This window comes from Schistocerca serialis, chromosome 2 (assembly GCF_023864345.2).
Source record: "Schistocerca serialis cubense isolate TAMUIC-IGC-003099 chromosome 2, iqSchSeri2.2, whole genome shotgun sequence".
In the NCBI taxonomy this organism is placed as follows: Eukaryota; Metazoa; Arthropoda; class Insecta; order Orthoptera; family Acrididae; genus Schistocerca; species Schistocerca serialis.
This window is the reverse complement of record NC_064639.1, coordinates 264,067,206-264,073,524: the sequence shown is the minus strand read 5'-3', so window position 1 is coordinate 264,073,524 and position 6,319 is coordinate 264,067,206.

Here is a 6,319-nt window from a genome sequence, read left to right as displayed (position 1 = left end):
TTGGTGTGTCTTAGCCCACTGAACCCTTTTCTTCTTGTTAACAGGGCGCAACATTTCGTTTAGTTCAGCAGTCAATTCACGGACAGTTTTTAATCTGTTACGTTTATTGGTCACTAGCAACTACTTTTCCTGACGTTCTGATATTTTCCTGGGGGCTCCTGAGCGAGTACGGTCTCTGTAGGAGCCTGTTTGTCGATGCCGGTGTATGGTTTTGAAAACTCCGTTGATGGAACTCATCAGTTTCTTTGCTATTTGTCGGACACTGTTGCCTTTTTGGTGCAAAGTGATTATCATTACCCGTGATTCTTAAGGAATCTGTCACTTTGGGGCCATTTTCAATTACTTTCGTGGCGTGTTATGCCTTTATGCAAACGCAACTACAAGTGAACAGAAATGTAAACATCTTATCTCTACATATCCATGCGGTCTACTCGGGCCACCTGGCGTGTTTAGTAGAACTGCTTGGACAGGTAGCGTCAGTCTACATAAAACGGAGAAATACTAGTGTGTTCCAATATGTATGTATATGTACAATAATTAAGTGTACAATGCTGTACGTGTCATTATTAACCGTTATTTGAGCTTGCTGTTCTGTATTCTAACCAATAACTCACATAGGTCACTTCCATCTTGCTCCGTTGTTATACACAGCATGGTGTTTCCAAACTTATGGAGGGCAGTGTAATTACAAAAACATGCACTGGAAATACTCAGATAAGTATGGAAGAAGTAAGATATATCTTATGCTAAAAATAACTTGTAACTCATAGCCAACCCCCACATGTTTTTTTTACAGGACGGTTCCGTGTGGTAATAGTCGCGCGAAGATCTGAGAGGGAACTTGTTTTGATCACGTGGCCGTCGCCCGTCTGGATACCGTTCTTAATACAGATGCAGTGCGGCTTGCATTAAACTAATCGGTAGGGGCAGCTGAGTGTTGTGATTTGGGGGGGGGGGGGGGGGGAGGGGTGACACAGTAAACAGTGTGCAGTCGTTGTCATAATGCAGAGACTGGGCGATTTATCTGACGTCCAAATGGGCACGACTGCTAGATTTTGGGCAAAGTTTGTAAAATGCTTGGGTACTTAAAATATATCGTCCGTGGAAAGTTGGCACTACCTGAGACAATTCTAGTGCACCACAGGCCATGTCTGGGAGGCGAAGCGTATGGGCAAATAGACGTGCAGCTGTTGAATTACTGACCACCCACATGAACCAAAGGCTAATAACAGTGTATCATCAACGACCGGTCAGCAAACGTTGCTCTGTACGGGCGACCACAGCTGCCACCTAGTTCACACAGCCATGCTGGCTACAATTTGCACGCCAGCACCGCAATCACGTTTTATGCTCTACCGTACAAATGGATGATGGCGTGTACGGCGTGGAACGTCTGAAAGGAAAAATCCTGTAGCAATTTTCGGAAGTGTCCAGGCCAGAGGAGGAAGCGTTATGGTCTGGGGAATGTTCTAGTGGCATTACCTAGATGATGCCCTCATTCGGGAAATCACAAAGTGACAGCACCAGATCCGTGGGTGCTACGTCCACCCATACATGCAGTTTGTTTCTTCTTGTCACGGTGGTATCTACAGCAGAACTATATAAAGTGTCACACAGCTTGCAGTGTACGTGATGAGTTTACCGTACTCCCCTGGCCAGCAAACTCCTTGGATTTTCACCCAGTCGAAAATCCTTGGAACCACCTCCAAAGCGCTGATCGCACCATGCATTCAGCAGATGAACCTAGCAGCTGGCCATAGCACTGGGATTGGCTTAGCTCCAGATCCCTCCCCATGTCTTCTAGAAACTCTTCCTGCACGCCTCGCAGCTGTAATTTCTGTGCAACGAATGGACAACTTTGAAATAAAGCTGTTTTGCCCTGACGGGAATGGTTTATAACTGGTACAGAAATACACACATCAAAAAAAGTATTGCATCGCCTCTGTTCCGAGAGTTCCTGAACCTGTACAGAAAATTGGAATAGAAATCAACATAAACATCATTTCCGCACTTTTTATTGCTCATGAAAACCACATATTCCATGTTGCGCTAGATTGGACTGTGTACAGATTGGGAATGTGTACAGGTGCTGATGACCGCGCATTTGAGCGCCCCACAAACCAAACATCATCATCATCACCATCAAGAACGCTGCCGACCAATCTGTACTAATACCAATATAGGCTCCAGTCTCAACAGTGTGACCATCGCCTATGTTCGAGTAGCTTGCAATAACCTGTCACAGGTGGGATTTCACAGCAGCAGCAGTCGAGTGGACGGTATACTTGGTGATACAGCGAGACCTTCAGAGGTTGTTGTCCAGATTGCTGTACACACCGGTGCCTCTAATACCCAGTAGCACGTGCTCCTGTATTGATGCATGCCTGTATTCGTCCTGGAATAATATCCACAGGTTTATCAACGTACTGTCCAGATTGTCCCACTCCTCAACGGCGATTCGGAGTAGATCCCTCAGAGTGGTTGGTGGGTCACGTCATCCATAAAAAGCCCTTTTCAATCTTTCCCCGGTATGGATGCACTATAGGTCGGAGGATGGCATTCACATATCGTACAGCCATTACGATGCCTTCTATGACCACTAGCGGCGTACGTCGGCGCTTCATAATGCCACCCCAAAACGGCAGGGTACCTCCACCTTAGTGCGTTCACTGGACAGTGTGTCTAAGGAGTTCAGAATTACTGGGTTGACTCCAGACACAACTCCAACGATTGTCTGGTTGAAGGCATATGAGACACTCATCAGTGAAGAGAAGTTGATGCCAATCCTGAGCGGTCCATCGGCATATTGTTGAGCCCATCTGTACCGCGCTTCATTGCGTCATGGTTGCAAAGATGGACCTGGCCATGGACGTCGAGAGTGAAGGTGCGCATCATGCAGCCTATTGCGAACAGTTTGAGTCGTAACACGACGTCATGTTAGCGTTGCTGTCGGGGCTACTCCGAGCTATAATCCGTAGGTAGCGGTCATCCACTACAGTAGCATCCCTTGGACGGCCTGAACGAGGCATCTCATCGTCAGTTCCTGTCTCTTTGTATCTTCTCCAAGTCCAAACAGCATCACTTTGGTTCACTCTGAGACGTCTGGACATTTCACATGCTCAGTAAGTAAGAATGCAAACGCGATCGAAGCGCGGTACTGACCGTCTAGGCATGGCTGAACTACAGGCAACACGAACCATGTACCTCCTTCCTGGTGGAATGACTGCAATTGGTCGGCTGTCGGGCCCCCTCCGTCCAATAGGCACTTCTCATGCATCGTTGTTTACATCATTGGGCGGGTTTAGTGACATCTCTGAACACTCAAAGGGACTGTGTCTGTGATACAATGTCCACAGTCAAAGTCTATCTTCAGGAGTTCTGGGAAATGGGCTGATGAAAAACTTTTCTTGATGTGTGTATGTTGGATGTGATAATATTACTCACAGGTATAGAATGCACAGTATCTGTACATGTAAGCCAAAGTTCTCATAAAGTATGCTGAAGTAGGCATGCAACTTCTTAAACATTTTGATTTGTTTCTGTATATGCAAAGAGATAAGGATATTTTCAACACGTTTCAGTATTACTCCTTTAGTACAACCGTTACTAATATTATAATTCCGTAGCAACAGTTAATATTAACTGAAAGCATTACATAATGAAATGCTGGAACAATATCTTGTCAACATGAAATCACTTTTAGAACTGCGTCGCTTTGGAGCTCATCTTAACCTTTTCTCCGTCACATATTTTCTCTTCAGATAAAGTACCGCTTCTTAGTTTACATTCTCTAGCGCTTATAATGAGTTTTGAAGGATTTCTGTTTCTTTGTATTCGTGTATTTGAAAACTCTGACAAGGCTTGTCAGATCTCAGAAAGGATTTTACAGATTCTTACAAAGGCAGTTGTTTCTTCGGTATTTAATTTATGACTGTTGATGAAGAAGACGAAGTCTTGAAAAGTCTCATCAATAAGTGCACTCGTGGAAAATAATAACTTGTGTAAAACTGCAAACTCTTTGTTCCACTTGTATCGTCTCGACTGTTGTTTAATGGAAGCGAATTGTCTTTTCAAAAATGGTTTAAATGTTTTTATTAGTTGAGCGTAATAGTTTTACGGTGTAGAGGCAAATTTGTTTTAGGACATGCACTATCTAAACAAAGATATTCAGAACATCTATGTAATGTGTAATTAATCACTAGAAGTAACGAGAGGCGGATACCCAAAATCAAGCAGGGAGCATTGTGTAGTCAGTAAAGAAGCATAACAGCAGAATTTGTAAGTTAGTAGAGCTGAGTGACTTATAACATGGAGCAGTCATTGGATGCCACCTGAGTAACAGATCCATCAGAGACATTTTAACCCTTCGAAAGCTGCCCAAGCTCACTGTTGGTGACGTGTTTGCGAAGTGGATTCACGAAGGAGTAACTATAGCTGAATTTACGCCAGGAAGCTCATGTACTGGTGTACCCGTTGAGTATTAAGGCAGGTGGTCGTAAAAGATCTCGTGAAATCAGCGGAAGGAGTCAGTCATGAGTTTCAAGGTGCTTCAAGCAGTCCAACACAATGACTGTGAGTAACGAGTTAAGAAAACGCACTACAGTGGTCTACCAGCGCCTTTTTTGCCTCAGCCTCATTAACTGAATGCGTCCTCATGTCACAGATTGCATTGGTTAAATGAGCTATCGGGTTAGTGACTCCAAGACAGATAGAGGGAGGTCAGAAACAACCGAACCATTCCTCTCTTACGAACCACATTGTGCTACCGCAGCAGTCTTTCACGTTTGAGGGCAGGCAATGATTGTGGTAAGGCCAATGTCTCCGTCTTCAGTTCGTTCAAGCGCAAAGAAAATTTAGTCAATTATATTCCCATGAAATAACTGTAACCAAACTGCTATATGTTACAAAAACGTTTTTTTTTTACTTGTTGCAGGTATGTAAATTACCTGTACGTCATAGTAACGTACTATAATAGCTGTGAGCGAAGTGATTAACAGGGGATAAGCAAGAATTCCTGCAAACGAAGTGAGAAGGTGCATACCAATATTACAAGTTTTGTATCAATAATGAAAGCAACAATGAATACATGCTGGAACATCATCGGACGTTCGTAACCGGAGAGAAACAGATTTTGTTCAAAAATTTGACGCCATTTTTGATACAGCACAGTTTAATTCTACGAATATCATTGCTGTTCAAAAAAATAAACAGTTTTTGATAAACCAACGGTTGAAAGGACGGCCATGGTTGCTGTATTTAATCAGTTGCCAGCAACTAGAGAACGAGAAAGGAGCACCTGAACGAACAGAGATAACTAGGAAGATGCGAGACCGAAGTAAATACGAAATTTAACAGTTTGAGAGATCATTTCCTTAGGAATACATATACAACTTTTTGGATTGCCTGCATTGTGATCTGAAAATGGAAAAGAGCAGAATGCAGCTGTGTATGAAACTTTCAGTAAATGGGGTCTTCAGCCCTATGTTAAAATTTCAGCTTTGAACACAACAGCTTTAAATGCGGGAACGTTTGGAGGTGCGTTTGTTTAATTGAAAACAATTTGCGAAAATCGTCTTCTGTTTACCTTACACGATGCACATCAACGAAACCGTTCTCAAAATATATTTTTTTTTTCCTTGAGAAAAAGATGGGCGGCAGAAACATTGATTGGCTTATAAAAGTCTTTTAACTTTGTACACACGGCGCCTGGAATCGATGTTAATAAATTCCAAACTGGAATTCAGTAGGTGTACTTGCTACACTTTGAGGCACTTATCAGAGTTTCGCCTCTACCCAGCCCTGTAACAGAAATAAAAAATATTTTAATTTCATTTAGAAAAGATAGCATTAACCTTTGTGTGCCGCACTCCCTTTTCTGAAATTAGAAAGACTGATTTGTCAACTAAGGTTCCCCAAATGTGAAAAGTGTTCCGAGGACAATATGGTCATGCAGCTAACAACAAATATTCTTTTAAATCTGTAACTGAGAAGAAATTGACGGTCCCGTAATTAATAGTCTGTATGTTACTGTACTACTCTACTACAAGCCAATAATCAATAACTGAAATAAAATTAGGAAGACTATCAATAACCAGTTAAAAGTTAAAAACACTTTGAAACAGAATCTGAAACCAACACAAATTTTGATTTTCGAGACAGGCATAATTGTTGAGACCTTAAAGAATCTAAGTCCACTTGAAAATACCACGTCTTTCATGGAAAAATGATCTTCCGTTTCAAGGTACAAGGCGATGCAGGGCTGAGGTAGTACGGCTTAACCACCCCCATATGTTGTACCTAGATTTTAAAAATACGCAGA